The following is a 20,445-nucleotide window of genomic DNA, read 5'->3' on the forward strand; positions in this document are numbered from 1 at the left end:
CATTCTTAATATTAATATCTCCAGCAATTAACACTATGTCTACAGAAACAACTAGGTTTGAGAGGAAATCTGCAAATTCACTAAGAAATTCAGAATACGGCCCTGGAGGTCTGTAAATGACAATTAGTGCAATTATAGTTAAATACACTTATGTTACTACAAAGATTTTTAAATAAATTTAATTTGTGTCCGTGTTTTTGTATAATAGTCAAATTATAATTGTGAATCACTGCGACGCCTCCTCCTCTACCAGTTAGCTGAGGCTTGTGTATGTACAGTAGCTGTATCCAGGAGAACTAGATTTATTTAGAGCTACATACTTGTCCTGTTTTATTCAGGTTTTAGTTAATTACACAATCCTGAAAGAGTATATCAAATACCTGATCTGTGATCATTTCATGATGATAGAGACGACTCTATGCAGCTAGCAGACAGTTTGTTTAGCCTGTCTGTCTGCTCCCTGGCCTGGACTCTGGATTGTCACCGATTAACTAGGCCTCTTCTGAGACTATGAGCTTTATTACAAGAAATGAGAGCAGCACCTTCCCGAATGGGATGGACACCGTCCCGCCCTAACAGGCCAGTTTTGCCCTCAAAGGTCTTCCAATTATCTATAAAGCCCACATTATTTTCGGAGCACCACCTGGACATCCAGCGCTTCAGCAACCGTAACCTGCTGTAAGTTATGTCACCACGTCTCATTGGGATGGGACCAGAACATATTACTTCATCGGACATCGCCTTCACTAATTTAAACACCTCTGAGAAGTTACCCTTACTAACCTCTGACTGACGAAGGTGTATATCATTAGTTCCAGCATGTACCACTATCTTAGAGAACCTGTCCTAGAGCCCTAAGATTACTTGCTATGTCCGGTGCTCTGGCTCCCGGGATACACCTAACCACTGCCACTGCCCCTAAAGGTCTAGCTAATTTCATGTACCTTAATATAGTCTCCTATAACCAGAGCTTCACTTAGCTAGTGCATCACTGAGGAGAGCAAAGCTGTTGGACACGTGAAGCACAGAAGAGGTGTGCTCCGGTGGGCTAGCCTTAGCGTTAGCTTTGGCTGAACGAGTTTGCCGCCGAGTCGTCACCCACTCGCCCCGCTGTGAGGGCTCTAATGCCGGGGTCGGGGGCTGGTTATCTCCGTCTGCGGCACCCAGACTGTCCACACTCTAACCCTCTCTAAAGTCTGGATGCGCTCCTCTAACGCTGATATCTTCTCCGTCAGAGTGCTCGCTAACACACACCCACAGTATCACAAGTAAATTTATCGCTAATGATGGAGGAAGAATGTCTAAACATCCTGCACTCCACACACTGAACAAGCTGAATGGTGGACATGAAAACTCACGCGTTCTCCAAAAAGCACTGAACAAGGCGAAGCCAAATATTATAAAGATGTTAAAACAAGTTGCTATTAATATTGTTATTGTATAAATGAAAAAGCTATGTAATTTAAACGGTATTGAAGGCTTGTAAAGTATCGTAGTGTGCTGCCATTACGGGAGTTTTAGTTAGTTCAGCTCATTGTGCACGTGACATGTTTACTGAACCTGATTCGCTCATGTAGCCTCATATTTACAGCCTCTTCTATTGTGTTTACTTGGTGAGTCTCCTTGACTATCCAGTCAGTGTTTTGTTAGAAATATGTTGAGTAAAGTGCTTTAGTGTTTATAGAATGTTTAATGGAGTCTGTTATGTAATGCTAACTCTCGCTAGCTTCCGCATGTGTCTATGGGACTCTCCGTTATTGGCTGGAGCTCTGTGTTAGCACAGGATTGCTAATCTGTAAAGCAGCAGATCTGCACCTAGATTTGCTGCTACCAGTGGAGTTAAATGAGCTTTAAATAGCAGAACAAAGACAGCTTGGATAATACTGTAGGTTCTTTCATCTGTATGTTGGAATAGGAGAAGCACATGGACTGTGTAAAACTGCTCTTATTGTGAAACTGTCAATATGTGAACTGTAGAAGGTTATGGAGAGACACAATGTTGAGAATGTAGTCAGAGTTCATACTGTACACAATTATGGGTGCACACACAAAACACATACACACAACTACATATAATCAACAGTTATGTTTTTAGGTACACAAGCACATTTATAACAACAATAATAATCAAGAATTTGTTTACAAATTAATAGTCATTTCTTAAAATAAGTATGTGGATTTTAATAGCATATTTCATCCACTAGATGGCAGTAAAGCATCTCAGTTTACAGGAAACTTTTCTTTATTTGACCTGCTGAAGGCGCTGTAATTAGGCAGCTGCTTAAAAATAGTAATAATAATAATAATAATGTTTAAAATATGACTATTTATGAAAAAAGAAAATGCCATAATATATAAACCTATAAATAATAATACAGACAACTCCTGATTAGTGTTTATATCTGGAGTTATGATGTGTGTAATGTTGTTGTAAGTCCTTATCATGTGTTTAACATTATTTTAAAATAATGTCTCATATTCAGAGTTAATGTTTTTATTATGTAAGTTTGTGTATTTATCTGTGTGTTTCTGAGAATCGAATAGAATCTTTATTGTTATTGTACAAGAACAGTGACATTTGATTTGTAATTCAAAAAAGTCCTAAAATAAACACAATAAAAACATAAACATGGCGCAGTAGAGCAGTATACACTTGTGTGATATTAATTTTTCCCTGCATGTGATTTACTCAACTCAAACACAGATCATCACAATATACAAAAGTAATAAACATTAAAACACTTTCATTTCATTAATTGTATAAAAATAGATGATTGTTACACAATAGGAGAAAAAGTAAATAAAACTCTGCATAATGCAAAATTTTGAATTGTTCTCATTCTGTGAGGCTAAAAAGTCACCTTTACTTGTATATTGTTAATAAAGATGTAACATTAAAATTAACGAGCCGTCACTCATTAAAAAGTGAGAATATTGAATAAAACCTGAGATCACAAAAAAACATCTGAGAATATTAAAGAAATATTCGATTATTAAACAAAATCCTGAGAATAAGAAAAGAAATTGGAGAATTTGAAGGAAACCTGAGAATTTCACCTGAAAATCTGAAAATCCGTAATGAAACTTCCAACATACACAGCTCCCTAATAGAGACTGCAACAAAACCTTCATTTCAATGATATGTTTTATAGTTAAACACACAGCATGAAACCTAGACATATATATTGCTTGCATATTGTTTACAAAGACAAGATATTCAGATGAATTGTCAGAAATGTGTTGTAAAAGGAAAGCTGGAAACATTTGGTTCAGTAATAATGGAGCTGATTTAACTCTCCCTAATCTATTTGCTAATAACAAGGTGAGAAAATGAACATGGTTCAGAATGCATAAAATTATTGGAAGTAGAATCAAATCATTGTTTGTGTTTATAAAAGTTGAAATGTAATTTCCTGAGAAAAGGCCTTTGGGGGCGTGTCTCAGTCACATGGTCCCTGTCTTTCTGAGATTTCTCCTCCACCTCATCATATTCTGTAAAATAAACACATTTACCTCTTTAATATCTCCTTTGTATTGGATTAATAGTCATTGTTTTGTAAAACCCTCAAATACAGTAAATGATGCACTATGTAGGATTTCTTTGATCTTTAAACAATAAATGAAGAGAATAGAGGACATTTATCAGATGAGTTTTCTTAATATTAACACAGGCCATGTGTATAAGATGTGATAGAGATGTCCATCAAATTTCACATCATTTTACAAACTGATTCAACTGTAGAAATGCTACAAAACAATAATACATTTTATATAGTATTACATTTCTATTTTCCTGTTAAATGTTTGGAATAAATAGATTTCAGTCCTTACAAGATTGTGTTTATAAAAATGTGGAAGTAAAAGAGCCATAAATATACAGGTCTTATCTAAAGTGTGTAATAAATCTGGCTGCACTTGTTAAATGACAGAACAGAGATTTGTTCTAAAAACAGTCAGCTGATGTTTATATTATATATCACAGGTAATATTTACAGTAGGTCTTATCTAAACTCTTTAATAAATGCACTTGTTAAATGACAGAACAGAGAGAACATTTGTTCTAAAAACTCTTCTGAAAGTTGATATTTATTATATACCATATATAATCTAATCATATATAATCTAATCTTTGACTTTGCTGCCTGTGCACTTACGTACATTACAGAATAAACAAGAAGTCACTCACCTTCTGTCTCTCCTCCATCCTGTTCCTCAGTGATGACATCATCATAATCTTCTGGATTGTCTAATCAACAAATAAATGAAGAAGTAATAAACCAGTGTGTGTGTTGATCTTATAGTAAAATACTGAGTTACTGAGTAGAACACGATGTTTATATGAAAAATAAAAATTACAGAAATAACTTGAATATATAAACTATTACATATTAACTTGATTATACTGATTTTATATTAACACTAAATTATTATAGGATTCCATGCATGTGAGGAGCAAAAAGTAACTATTTAAATATATACACTATTAAATTATAAGAGTTTAATGATGTTTTATTGTCTACCAGCTGCTGTAGTGAGAAAAAGGATTAACCAATAGGAACGGTGCATTTTCCCATTAGTGTGTGAAAGCTACTAGCCAGAGACTCCACTATAACCACTGAGATATGGAGGTGAGAGCTGATGAAGTCGCCTGCTGGAGCTTTACTGCAGTAAGAGGAGAAGAAATTATATCACTCTTTATAAGATGGAATTTTAGCCCTTATCTACATGCTTATTTATTAATTGATAAATTCATGTTTGTATTTATTTTTTTAGTACAAATATTATAAATATTATAAATGTATTTTAAGGCAACATTCTTAATTTGTTTGGTTGAATTTGAAGATTGAATTTTTATTTCCTCGTCACATTCAGATTAATTTGGAAAACTAATGCATTAATGATTTCAATTAATTTAAAATGTATATATAAATTAAAACTTTCTCTTTCGTGTGACCACTAGGTGCTATTCACATTAAATTAATAAATGCATAAATGTATTAATTATTTAATGAAGTACATTTTATATAAAATTGTTTTACTATATTACACCTTTTTAAATTACATTATTTTTATATTTAAATAGTTTACAATTAATAATTAAAATATTTACTATCAACATTTTTATTACTATTAATACTTAATATTACATGAGTGTAAGTGCTATATGTACATATATGGAGCTCATGTGTATTTCCCTTCCTCTGTTGCAGTACCACTCTGGGCCAGTAGGTGGTACTGTCACGCTTTTCATGTCAATCTCATTTAAGGACTTAAAATTATAACTTGTTGCTTCTTTTCATCAGCATTTTTAAATTTAGTTTGGATTTGCTCAAGTGATATTTTTGTAGAAATTAATAATTATATGTTACAGAGAATAGATTAAATAAAAAGCCATTAAATATTATTTAATTAATTATTGTTTAGTGATATTAATGTAGATTTTTAAGTTAAAAATATTGTTAAATTGCTTAATTCATTATGTAAAATACATTTTGCTGAATTGTTTTAGATGTGGGTGTGGCTTATATTAAATGCAGCTGTAACCCAGTGTTCATAATTAGCCATAAGAAAATTATAGACTGGTTACTAAAATGATGGAAAATAATAATTATATTAAAGTAATATTAAAGAATCCAAACTAATAAAGGTTCTGATTATTTCAGTGAAAGATGGAAGTAGACAAATAGACAGACTCTGAAATCCCCCCGTGCAAGCATGTGGTTTGTCCTGAAATCAGTTGTTTCTAAAGATCCCCCCTGTGGTTATTTACTAAATGGTTTGTCCCAGCTGGTTGTCTGTCCCTATTGGGTGAAAGGTCAAAAGAACGCGCGCGCAGCGCTGGAACTTTCTAGACTTGAAGAAGCGAATGGATTTGTGTTTTTTCCCTCACGATTAGGAGCAAATCATAGCAAATTGTTCCTGGAGTTAAATGTGATGACATTTATCTGATGAGTGCAACAGTGAGGGTCTAACATGTTAACAGTCTACTGGTTTGTATTGCTCTAGCGTGGACAGCAGCCTGGAGACTTGCTAGTTGCTAAGCTAATTGTCCGATGCTAAGCCACGTGTTTAATGTCACCGGTGTTAATGATAACATGTGGCATCTATTTTTCTGAGTGATGTACATCTACGTCACATTGTATTACTGTTGTGAATGATTTATATTATTATTATTTAACCTAAGCTTTATGATATTTAATGTTTTTTATTGCATTTTACTTTGTTGTCAGTAGTTCAACCAGTGCCATAAGCCATTGTAATATTTAATTGGTGAATTGATTTTGGGGATTCTGACCATATCTATAGGTCAGGTTTTTAGTCGAGACTGGACCCAGAACCTTTTCGAATTGATTCCTTGGATTACTTTTCCCTGTCATGGATGACGAGCCCATAAGATACTATCAAGTTGATTGATCTTCAAGTGCGGTAGGAAGGATTGTGTCCACACACAATAACGAACCGAATGGAAATTCGTGTGATGATCCAAAGTGGAGCACTAAGACTCGAGTAGACCCGGGCCGGTTTTATTTTCTTTATCTGCGCAATCTTTTATTGATTTGTATTTATTTTAGTTACATATTGAATGCATCACTAGAGTTCTCTTTAAAAACATTGTGGTGTAAATTGCATTCCCTTTGTGATGTTTGTTAACCATACACACCCTTAATTAGTAAATATAAATAGTTAAATTTTACTACTGTGTCCTGGGTTTCTGACTCTTGGCTCTTGCCAAATCTAGAACCTTCTGAAGCTGGTCTACTCTATAGAACGTGATGGTGCCACTTGTGGGCTACACAGCAGATGGGGCACTAATTCTAATAATTAATGGAAAATGGTATTAAACTATTAGTATTTAAACAAATACATTTAAGGACTGTAAGATAAAATGATAGAAGTAATTTTATTAATGACATTAATTACATTATTTACTTCTGAATTGTTTTAGATGTGGGTGTGACTTGTATCGCAGCAGCATTATGAAAATAAATATATATCATAAGAAGGTAAAAAAATAAAGCTTAATTAAACTTTACGTTAAAAAGAAAGTCGTGTGTGATTATTTAAAATGAAATGCATGAATTAATTCCCCACATTATGAATTGTTGAGTTCTTTTAGATGTGAGTGTGACTTCTGTCAAATGCAGCAGACGAGATGTTGATGTTAATCAGCATTTAGCGTCTCAGCACTGTGAGCTCTTGGAGCTACACTTTACTACACTTATAGCAAGACTTTTTTGTTGTGTTTGTTTTTCATCAGTTAATGTGGAGCGTCTGCTGTACACGTCCCTGTGGATGAGCTGTTACTATAGAAACCATAATGTAGTGGAACGAGTGCATTAATATAAACCTGTGATTTACAGCTGCAGTATGTCAGAGCTGCTGTTATAGAAAATTAATCAACATCAATCAGAATGCAGAATTCAGCAGCACATTGTTTAAAGTTTATTATAGAAATGTTTAAGGGGATTTTTTTTTTGATAACAGAGAAACTCCCTGACCTGTGGTGATGTTTGTGTTTGTTTCAGCCGTAACTGCATCATCATAGTTCTCGGACACGTCCTCTGTCAGAATGTAGAGATAAAAGCTATTAAATCCACATGAATGTCATTAATGATCATTTGGATGCTTGTGGATGCAACACTGTCACATTATTATCATACCTGTCAGTATAACTGACTTCTGATCAGCTGTAATGGCCTCATCATAATTCTCAGCTTCATCCTCTACACCAAAACACAGAGATTTAAAGAGATTTAAAGTTTACTGAAGTGGCAGTTTGTACACTGTGGATTTGTGTGCATGTGTGTGCTCTTTTAAACAAATCCCAAAACAGAAGCACACCCTCCACTTTATCAGCGATGGGTCCAGAAGTGACGGCATCATCGTAGTCCTCTGGTGGCTCAACTCTTCCTGTATCACCTAAATGAAATAAAAGCAAAGGCTCTGTACAAACCGCTTCATCACATTCTGACCTCATGGTTTAATGTCAAGTCACTCAATTTATCTGATCAGTTAACGACTGCACCCACTTATGAAGTCACTGGTGTCGATGACATCATCATAATACTCAGCCTTTTCTCCAATCCCAGACTTTACTGGGAAAAGAAGAGTTTGTGTGTTTGGGCTTTTAAACACATTTATACTCAATAAAATCCTCATCCAAAGAAGCTTTGATAAATGTGATAAGAGGGATTTCAGAAGCTTAAAGTAAGATAAGGTTGATTGTGAGATCTCATGTGTCAGCATTAAAACACGAGTTACTGTAATTCTTCTATACAATACATCATAATCACGTCTCAGAAAGGACACATTTAGTCATTTCTCATCTTTAATTGCAATTCGAATATCTTTCAGTTAATGGAGTCAGACAAACTCACACTCTGGCCTTTTTTACCTGAGAGAAGCTCATCATCCACATGCTCATACCCAGAATGCTGTTCTTCAGAGAGGAGACTTCCTGTTAGAGGAGAGCAGGACAGACATCAGACACACACACACACACACACACACACATGAACTCTGATTCAGGAAAACACACATTATAAAGTGTTTGAACATATGTCAAATAAGGTACATGTCACATAAACACACACACCGGGTGTAAGTCAGGGAGGGGGGGGGGGGGGGATGCACCTGCACAGGAAAGCCTGCACGACTGCATGCACGCTCAAACACACACACACACACACACACAGAGGCCTTTTTCAGACGTATGATATTTAACATTTGGAGTTTTATCAGTTCATAACAGACAGTCTTTCTGTCCAGTGGCCACATTGGCAGATATTTATCTCTCTATTTATCTCTCTTTCTTTCTGGCGGTGCTGAAAGTGAGTTCCCCCAGGACACCATACACACTAGAACCTCCACTGTTTCTGTAATTCACACACCTCACCTTTATGTAAATGTTCCTCACGGTTTCATTCAGACATGCCTCGAGACCGCGCGGTAAAACACACAGTACCAGCGTGATCTTTGCCATTCTCGTGAGATTCTATTGTACAAGTGAGGTCTAACAAAATTCATCAAAATCTATCCATACAACCAGTCGGGGTCGGAAATGTTCTAAAGCAAAAATCCAACAATCAAAACGGCACTATGGGGGAACTAGAGTGTGTTTCTCTGGGATTTTACATTTATACTGTAACTGGAGAGAGAGAGAGAGAGAGTGTGTGTGTGTGAGAGAGAGAGAGAGAGAGAGAGAGAGAGATTGTGTGTGTGTGTACAGTATATATGGTGTGTATAACTCTAGTCTCAATAGGTGATTTTTTTCCTCTTGGGATGTGAATGAGCTCATATGAAGATGTGACTTTTCCTGCTATATATAGATATAGATCCTCATGAATAACTGAATGAACATGGTAGAACGTGTGAGCAGATACACATACACACACACACCGGGAATGAGGCAGAGAGAGGGGGAAATGCACCTGCACAGGAAAGCCTGCACTCATACATACTTGTGCGCACACACACACACACACACACACACACACACACACACTAATCAGAAGCATTAATAGATGTTTATCAGCAGAATTCTGTCTCTACACACACTTATTTTTATTAATATTTTTGTAAATAAATGAATCAGACTGGATTTGGGGTAAAATCCTGCTTTAATCACTGAGTTTGCATTGAGGGGTGTATTTAGTATTGAGTGATTTGATCATTTGCATGCAGTGAATTTCAGCTCCAAGTTTAAATGGAATACAATAAGTGTGATGTAGAACAGTCCACATATCACTCACCTCTTTGAGTGGAGCTCGTGATTCTTCTAGTGATGTATCTGTGGTTGATCTCCTCATAGACTGCCTCAGGCTGAGTCTTACGCCTCGTCTTAGAGACAACTGGGAGTGCAGAATAATAATAATAATAATAATAGTAATAATAATAATTGGTGTTGTAGAGAAAATAAACTGTGTGAATGTGTGGTACCTCTCCTGAGCACTCTGTTCTGGTAAAACAGTACCACCAGAAGCACTAAGGCCAGGAAGAGCAGCGTTCCCAACACAAAGAGAACCAGTGGAGGGGTGGGTGGGGTATTTGAAGCGCCTCTTCCTGAAGTCAAAAACACAGAAGAGGATCTTGATAAGAAAAAAATAGTGAACAGTAACAAATATTGTATTGTAACAAATATACATACCTGATGTGGTGGTGGTGGTTGTAGTGGTGGTGGTGGTGGTGGTGGGTGTAGTAGTGGACACTGTGGATATGTCTGTATTTGCAGAAAAAAAAAACTAACACATTAAAAAACTCTCACTAGATCTGATTTCTGACTTGCTGAGCTTTCAAGCTAACATCAAGCTAACATCTAAGATTATGAATAAAAGTTATCAAGTCCTAACCCTGTGAGAAAAGTGTAGTGAGTGGAGAGAGAAAGCTGAAAAGTAAGCGCACCCCTCTGACCTGCACAGGTGACTTCAGCATGAGAGCAGTCAGTGTGTTTCTTCAGGGAATGATGACAGTCCCACAGGTGAATCTCATCCCCTCGACACTTCACTCTGTTCAGCCAGATAGTCCCTTCACCAGGACCAAAGCTAACATTCCTATCAGCACTCAGCGCCGAGCCACAGCCCAGCTGTCTGCACACCACCTGAGCGTTCCTGATGTTCCACTGATCATCACAAACGGAGCCCCACGTAGCGTTATGATACACCTCCAACCTCCCAGAGCAGCTTCCCTTTCCTCCACTCAGCCTGAGAGACCAGTGCTCTACATCACACACATCACACACATCACACATGGGGCAAGTTTAACAAAAACTGTTTGTATAAAGATTTTTATACCACCAAATTACAAACATCTGGTAAATATAAACTGTTAAAAATTCATTAAATTGGTCACTGAATAAAATTATTTAAAACAGGAAGATGAGCTTTGGGTTCTGTTTACTGCTTTTATCTCTGTTGCTTCGATTTTCATGAAATATGATGAAGAGTAATGACCTCAGGATGAGTTCTCTGACATAATTTTATTAATACAGGAAGAAAATATCTCCTGTCAATAATGAAATGCAGATGAAGAACATCACTAAAAGCTTTTCCTTATGTTTCCTTACTTGCGCAGTGTTTCTGAGAGGGAAGTGAAGAGCACTTTTCTTGTGTATGTAGAGACTTTTTATCATCTGCAGTAATAAAATACACACATTAATGAAATGTTACACATGCAGGTTTATCTCTCAGAGCAGACTTTTATCAGACTTTTAACTTCACATCTCAGTAACATTAGTTAAACACTATTCACAATGAAACACTGCAGTTAATATCAATGTACAGAACCAGAGACGTCTGACTCCACCCACCTGTGCAGGTAATATGAGCCACTTCATCACTATCATTATCACATCTGTTCTGTCCCCAGGGTGAGGATGGACACTGCCACAGATTAGAGTCGTGTTTCCTACACTTCAGATAATCCAGCCAGTTAGGAGCAGATTTGACTCTTGCTTTAGTGTTCGACACACTGCCACGCCTTCCACAGTTCAGCTCTCGACACACCATGTTTACTGTCTCATCGTCCATCTGGTTGTAACACACATTACCCCAGGTTCCATTGTAGAACACTTCCAGATTCCCCTTACAGCCCTCTGTGAGTCGCATCTCTTTAAACTCTGGAGAAAGAAGAACAACTTATTAACTTGTCCATATTTAACATGTAACAGGTTGAATCTCAGTCATCACACTGTACCTGAGCAGACGACTCCTACGTCCTCCTGGTGTCCACATTCCCCCTCTTCACACAGCTGAGATCTGCAGTTCCACAGGGACGTCTCGTTCCCCTCACACTCCACCTCATTCAGCCATATGGACCCAGTTCCAGGACCAAACCAGGCTGGTATGTGGGTACTGAGAGCCACTCCACACTGCAGCTGTCCACCCACCACCTGCGCATCCTCAATATCCCACGAGTCATCACACACTGTCCCCCATGAGCCGCTGTGGAAAACCTCCAGCCTTCCTGCACAGTCTCCCCCAGAACCAACCAGCCTGATGGAGCTGTTGACACGGTTCAAGATATCTGTGGTATGATCAAAAATATTAGTATTAGTAAATATAAGTCCAAATCATTTATCTTTTCCTTTTAATGTGTTTCAGACTTATACAGCTTATATAATTGCTCAGAAAATTTCACTGGACATAGAAAAATGGTTACCTGAGCAGGTGATGTACAGCTGTTCCCTGGAGCTGCAGTTGACAGGTTGTGCACTGCTGCAGTTCCCCAGATAAACTTCACTCCCAGAGCAGCTGAAACCCGTTACACACATGTGTTTGTGTTCAGTGGTGGATGGAGAGGAGCGGTAGTTCAGCACAGAGCCACAGCCCAGCTGTCTGCAGAGCACAGACGCCTCAGACAGACTCCACGAGTCCAGGAGAACTCTCCTCCAGTCCTGCCTGAAATAAATCTCCACCTCCCCCTGACACTCGCTCCCTCCAGACAACCGCACTCGTCCCTCATGAAACGCCATGGATGATCCTGAAGCAGAAAAACATCATTTAAATATTCTAATGAACACTGAGTTCATTCACTAACGTGGTGTAGGTGAGGTTAATATCTCACTATTACAGATGACTCCAGCATCGTGTTTATGAGAGCATGCAGCTCAACTCCATGATGCGACGCCACATTGTGATAGGTGTGTCTCATTCCCCTGACAATCAAACACATCAGCCCAGATGTGGCCACTCCCCTCCCCAAACCAGTCCACCCCCACCACAACCACAGCACTCCCACAATCCAGCTGTGCACAGAGAACATCTGCAGCTCTCATATCCCAGCTTACAGCACAAACTGTGCCCCAGTCACTGAGGTACTGGAGCTCCACTCGACCAGAACAGGAGTCCGGTCCGTTCACCAGCCGCGCCTCTGTGTGACCTAAACAAACAGCCGAGAGCTCAGTGAAAGAGGAACATTAACAAAGACACCTTAAAGTTTGATTGACAGGTACACTATGTGGTCTCTATTTAAACAGAAGTTAAATCATGATACTTAACCAGAACATATTAATCCCACATCGTTGTCATGGGAGCAGTTTGAGTGTTTGAGTGAAGATGATGTTGAACAGAAGTAAATCTGAGATTAATTTCCTATACACTGAAGCTCCTCTGTCCACACCTGACCCTCCCCTTGGCCAAAAGCAGCTGATCCCAGCACCTTCACAGGAATCCCACAGCCCAGCTCTCGACACACAACCTTTGCATCCTTCTGGTCAAAGTCAGCATCACACACTGTGGACCAGGAACCTCCATGATACACCTTCACTCTCCCAAAGCACTGGTGAGGACCAGCACTGAGTCTCACATTTTTCTCTATGGATTATTTAAAAATTATTATTTTTTTTAATATTCACAATACAAGAAACATATTGAAATATATTTGAAAAAATGCTTAAATTAAAATTTTTCTAGTTTGCTAAAACACTAAATCCTATTCTCTGAACCAAATTCTTAGTTGCCTGAACCCACTTATTGAATCAGTCTTTTGGCTAAACCATAAGCACTTTTCACCTGTTTAGACACATCGTGTCAACACATTGTCATTGTGATGCACCAGTGTTGTATAATGGTGAGCACAGGTGGCAAAAGTCAAACACAATTAAAGCTCAGGTGTCACTGGTTGAACACAACAACTAAAACTTTATCACACTTGTGGCTAATGATGTGAGGGTACATATAAGCCAGAGCACTGGTTTGTTAGGCACTACAATGGATAGAAATCTAAGAAAAGGAGTTCATGTGAGAGGAGTTCGAGCGGGTCAAGCTGGTCGAGGTGGTCAGCGAGGACAAAGAACAGTAATATCAGATGAAATCAGCTACTGTGATTGAAAATTTTTTTGTCCATGTTGTGACAATGAAGGAGGAAAGACTAAGGGTACAACCAAACATCAGTAGATTCACTGTGTCCACCATAATCCAAAGAGAAGAGAACAACCTTTTTTAAGTGTTGACAACAATTACATATGTACAATGACTGTACTATATACTGTACCACAGTAAACATGTTTCAGTACATCAATGTGCCAGTGTACCCTAGTATTGTAGTGAAGGGTTAGTCTGACTGTTTGTAGGCCTATTCCATGTATGCATTTTTGTAAGTGCATGTTTTTTTTTTTTGTAGAATTGAAAGACTGCCACATTGGGGTGGTAGGACATCTATGTTCTCCCCACACCAAGAGACCCTAATTGTCGACATGGTCCGTGAGAACAACACCATTAAACTGTTTTGTAAAACACATGTAAACAGTTTAGGGAAAAGGAGAGCAGCTTTCCAGGAATGTTCTTAGCAATCGAGAAAAACAATAAATAAAATCAAAATTTTAAATACTTGCATACTTTATTATTTATCTATACAATTTTTATACACTGTAGTTTACCTGAGCAGATGACTCCAGCGTCAAAAAAATGCAAACAGTGATTGCCTACATGTGAGCTACAATTGCTTAGTGTTGACTCAGATCCTTTACAGTACAAATCATGGATCCAGATTGGTCCTGATCCTTGTCCAAACTCAGCCCAGTATCGCAGATCTACAGGCTCCCCACAGTGCAGCTGTCCACACACCACTGCAGCATCTTTCATATCCCAGCCAGAACTACACACTGTTCCCCACTGTCCATCATGAAGAACCTCCACTCTTCCAGCACAGCGACTTCCACCATTCACCAACCTCACGCCATCTAAGAGAGAGAGAGAGAGAGAGAGAGAGAGCGAAAGGAAAACTTACTTCATCCACCATAAATTTACTTTTACCCAGACTAAAAAACAGAAATTATAATTCTGTCAGGGTAATCATACCTGTCAGTATAACTGTTTTGTGATCAGCCTTAACGGTAATGCTGTAATTCTCTACATTAAAACACATGTTTAATTAGATAAAATCACAATGCACATTTAACTATTATAGAAACAGTCTTTAGGACTCCCAACAATTATAGTAGGACGAATTTAGAGTCAGTGACAGAAATCCACACATTATTTCACAATTTACATGCAGCATGTCCCTGGTGTTTAAAGTCAGATGAGAGAGCTGTGAAGTAGATTTTTTAAGCTACACATTCTGATTCTGAAGTCACTTGCATGATTATCATTTATGAGTTTACCAGATTCAAATAAAACAGGTTATTTAGTAATGAGGATAATATCAGTTTTAAACAGAAAAAGAAATGTGGACTGGCATGGATGGATTCCACCTGTTTTTTTAGACAAAGAAAATACCACAAAAAGGCAAAAGAAGCAATAAAATGAAATTGTAAAAACTGTTGATTTCTTAATATCAATAGTTAAACAAATCAGTTTCGTTTAGATGTTGATACAAATGAGGATCTTTTGCGGTAAACAATTCCACACTGAGTATTCGCTGAAGCACAATGTGGTGTCCAGATCTGTGGAGTCCAATAGGAATGTTTCATAATTATTGACTTCCAACAATTGCCAAAAACAACTTAATCAATATTAAATGATTATTTTGCTGCATTCTGTTTCACAATAACATTTTCATTTTGTCTTATAAGTCCAGCGCATTCATTTGCTTTAGAGATGTGCTCCCATTTCTCCCTAAAAGCCCAAACTAACTAATGTGTTTAGTTCAGCCAAAGATTGAACACTGCAAGATAGTTCACCTGTGAGCAAAATCTATCCTGTTAAATAATCAGGCAGTTTGATTATCCCAGAAGAAGAGCCAAAATTAAAGGAAATATGGGGTGATTTTTTTTAGCTTAGCAGTGTGACAGATTTTGCTATCAAATTAATCGTTTTATTTTATGGGATCTTGCTTTTTGCTTGAGCACATCATTCTTAAATCAAAAACACTTTGGTTTCAAGAAGGTTGAAAAAGAACGCTGCACAGTCATCGATTGATGACTAGCAATAGCCATGTGCCCAACTAACACTGGTAGCGATCAGGGATTCAATGCAATAAATATAGTTGCAAGCAACGATGATGGCCCAAACACCCTATGCCATCACCACCCTGGCACACCGCACAACCTGTGTGTTATTTAAGCGTGTTAAGACCTACAAAAAGCCATTGCCGGGTGCCCCACACAACTTGCACGTCACACACTACATAGGGCTGATGTCAGTTATGGCCCTAAATATTTGTTGAGTGCATTAGTGTGTATAAGAATGTGTGTGTGAGAGACATGTGAGGGTTAGTGTGTGTGAGAGAGACTCGGAGGTGTGTGTGTGGTGTGTTAACATTTGTGATGTGTGTGTTAGTATGTGTGTGATGCATGTGTGAACGTTACTTGTTAGTGTGTGTGTGTGTGTGTGTGTGTGTGTGTGAGTGATGTATGTGTGTGTTTCTGCATGCGTGCATGTGAGAGAGAGATGTGAGTGTGTGAGTGTTAACATTTGTGATGTGTGTGTACATATGTGTATATGAGTGTGTACGTGCATGTGTGTGTGTCTGTGTGAGTGTAAGAGTGTTAACATTTGTAAAGTGTGCAGGCGTGCGTGTGTGAGTGAGAGATGTCAGTTTTAACATTTGTAATGTGTACATGTGTACTATAGGCTGCAGATACTGGAACTAAACATGTCAATGAATATAATGTCACTCAATATAAGGCCGCACGTAAAGTTATTAATCATTTTTCAGTGTAAGTTTAAGGCATCGTCACGGCTGACCTGTTTAAGTTATTAAAAATCTCTCTACAATTTTGCATCCTCAATGTTTTTAGATCACATCAGCTTAAGTTGGTGGTGATCATATAAATTCCATAGAAGGAGTAGATCAAAATCCATCTGGTGCGTTTTTGCGAAAGTGTGTGTTCAGAAAAATCTCGTGTGGGGGCCCCAAAGGGCCCCGTGCCACGCCCATGGCCCAGACTTTCAGAATCTAAAAAGGAAAAATCCAGAAATCACATTGTATGATTTTTTATTTTTTATTTGTAAATTACTGTGTCAAATAAGTATTTGATCACTTGCTTATCAGCCAGATTTCTGACCCCTTAAAGACCTGTTATTTTGCTTTTAAATTGTCCAGCTACACTCTGCTCATGATTCTAAATTAGTAGCACCTGTTGGAGGTTGTTAGCTGTCATAAAGACACCTGTGCACCCCATAATCAGCCAAAGTCTAAGTAGCAACATGGGCAAAACCAAAGAGCTGTCAAAAGACACAAGAGACAAAATTGTAGACCTTCACAAAGCTGGCTACGGGGCAATTGTCAAGCAGCTTGGTGAAAAGAACTACTGTTCGAGCAATTGTCAGAAAATGGAAGAGGCTAATGATGACTGTCCCTCGGACTGGGGCCCCAAGGAAGATCTCTCCTCGTGGGGTATCAATGATGCTAAGAATGGTAAAGAATCAGCCCAGAACTACATGGGAGGAGCTGGTCAATGCCGTGAAGAGAGCTGGGACCATCGTTTCCAAGGCTACTATCAGTAATACACTAAGATGTCATGGTTTAAAATCTTGCATTGCACGGAAGGTTCCCCTGCTTAAGTCAGCCCATGTCCAGGCCCATCTAAAGTTTGCCAGGGACCATCTGGATGATACAGAGGAGTCATGGGAAAAAGCCCTGTGGTCAGATGAGACAAAAGTAGAATTTATTTGAAAAAAACTTATTTTTTTTTATTCATACACATTCAAATTCCATACAAACTTAAATCATTCTTTTGATTGTGTAAAGCTGCTTTGGGACAATGCCAATTGTTAAAAGCGCTATACAAATAAAATTGAATTGAATTGAATTGAATTGTTGGTCTTAACTCCATTCGCCGTGTTTGGAAGAAGAAGAATGATGAGTATCATCCCAATAATACCATACCTACAGTGAAGCATGGGGCTGGAAGCATCATGCTATGGGGGTGTTTTTCTGCACAGAGGACGGGACGACCGCACTGTATTAAGAGGAGGATGAACGGGGCCATGTATTGTGACATATTGGGCAAAAACCTCCTTCCCTCAGTCAGAGCATTAAAGATGGGTCGTGGCTGGGTCTTCCAACATGACAGGAAAACCAAGGAGTGGCTCCGTAAGAAGCATATTAAGGTTCTGGAGTGGCCTAGCCAGTCTCCAGACCTAAATTCAATAGAAAGATTTAGAGAAGATCTGTATGGAGGAGTGGGCCAAAATCCCTCCTGTAGTGTGTGCAAACCTGGTGAAGAACTGCAGGAACCGTTTGACCTCTGTAATTGTTAACAAAGGCTTCTGTACCAAATATTTTAAATTTTTGACTCAAGTGATCAAATACTTATTCGACACAGTAATTCACAAATAAATAGTCTAAAAAAATCATACAATGTGATTTCTGGATGTTTCTTTTTAGATTTTGTCTCTCATAGTGGAAATGCACCTATGCTGAAAATTGTAGACCCCTCCATGATTTCTATACTATAATCCTCTAGTGCTATAACCCTATAATCCTATAGTACTTGGGCCTAATGAACACTTTAGATAAGTCTTAGATGATAAAAGAATTTTCTGCTAACATCTTGATGCTGGATACCACAGCACAGATTCTTGTGGAGTCCTCAATGTTTCAGCTGTTTTAGCAGCATAAAGTGGACCTACTTCTATGTTCTAGTGGCCAAATTTTACCGTGTAACTTCACCAAGGGTTTAAGTGATCTCCATTCATGATGTTTTTCTGATCGCATTTCTTCTGGGTAGTTCAGCACTATCCTTCCCTATTGTAATAATTTGTTAGACAGTTCTTAATAGAATTCCAGATATTTCAGCAACCTCCTTAGTGTTTTTTAGTAATTTGACGCTTCTGAAATGGCAGGGTTTTTGCAGTTTGTGTTGCTGCATAAATAGTACTGGCTGTAATTAACACACTATCCAGTGGTTAATTTAATAAAATAGCCCTAATTCTCAGTACTCTTTAGCTTAGTCCAACAAATTCTAGTTTTAACCTATTATATAAAGCATGTTAATTATTTTTTATGTTGTGTTACCAACATGTGTGTTACCCCAATTTACTCTCCTGAACAAAAAACATTATCATAGTGTGAAGAATAATTTACCTGCACCCTTTTTGGATACTCTTACATCTTTCACTTTATCCAATATTTTATCCATGTTAATATAAGGTACATAAAAATATGTAATGTCTCTGATAGAAATGTGTACAGATGTGAATACAATGTTTTTGTATTGTTCTCACTGTACACTTCACTTTAAACATGACCCTATAGGCTTAAAAATGATTCCCCCTCCCCCCTTTAGTATTTATTTTTTCTTTCTGACTAAACTACAGTGTTGGTCTTAACAGTTTTTTTTTCCTTTTCACTCAAAATCAAATAAAAGCAAAGTGTGGTATTAGGATGGGGTCATATGAGTTTTTGGTTTTACCAACACTGCATTTATGTAGCCCATCAATTTGTAAAACTATTTCATAATATATAAAAGTTAAGATTTTCCTTTATTCAGTTATCATCATTTGATTAGGTTTACCTGAGCAGGTGACTCCAGCGTCAAGAGCATGCTGACAGTCCTTATGCCCCCCCCACCCTGCCGAAGTACAGTTCTTCAGTGTTGACTCTAATCCACTACACTGCACATTAAACATCCAGATTGGTCCTGATCCTTCTCCAAAGACAGCTAAATACCGCACATTTACAGCCTCCCCACAGTACAGCTCTCTACACACCACTGCAGTATCGTTCATATCCCAGCCAGGACTACACACTGTTCCCCACTGTCCATCATGAAGAACCTCCACTCTCCCAGAACAGCGACTTCCACCATTTACCAACCTCACACTGTCTGAGAGAGAGAGAGAGAGAGAGAGAGAGAGAGAGAGAAGGGGGGGGGGATTTTTTTTAATGGTTTATAAAGAATCTCACACGCACACAAACTTTCATTAGTTAAGGTTTAATCGATTATTTTCTTTATTATTATTATTATTAGTAGTAGTATAATTATACTTTCAATAAATCCTGTGCAAACTGTAAACATTAATTAGAAAAATTATTTTATGAATGAAATCAACAAATAAAAGTTAATTTGTATGTTTTCACTTATGCATGTTTAAATTATTTTGAATAGAAACTTTAAATATTTTTAAACCTTATAGTCATTTCTGAAGTTACAGGGAAAAAAAAAACATGACAAAAACAAAGTAACAAATAATGAGTGTGTACTTACCAGCTGCTGTGAGTGTGAGTGTGGATGAGAGAAGAATAAAAGTCAGACAGATTTCCATCTCCCTCCTCACTGTACACGATGTGTTCACCTCCACTCACCCAGAGAGACAGAGAGAAGTGTGTCCCCTCACTCAGCCCCCTACAGAGAGAGAGAGAGAGAGAGAGAGACCAATCACACTCAACATTACCTTATTAGAAAAAACATCATACAGACTAAATAACAAATCAGAGGCGGCATCTTTCACTTTCTCCATATATATCAATATAACATCAGCGCTGATGAACAGAGCTCCGCCTCCTGTCTCTGAGGGGTGTGACTGATGAACAGAGCTCCGCCTCCTGTCTCTGAGGGGT

At 38.0% G+C, this 20,445-nt stretch overlaps 1 pseudogene; it reads right to left on the reverse strand.

Annotated features, from left to right (window-relative positions):
- Positions 1-3,361: 3,361 nt before the first annotated feature.
- On the reverse strand, positions 3,362-20,210 carry LOC128533931 (scavenger receptor cysteine-rich type 1 protein M130-like; annotated as a pseudogene).
- Positions 20,211-20,445: the final 235 nt, after the last annotated feature.

Source organism: Clarias gariepinus, chromosome 12, assembly GCF_024256425.1.
Source record: "Clarias gariepinus isolate MV-2021 ecotype Netherlands chromosome 12, CGAR_prim_01v2, whole genome shotgun sequence".
Taxonomy (NCBI): Eukaryota; Metazoa; Chordata; class Actinopteri; order Siluriformes; family Clariidae; genus Clarias; species Clarias gariepinus.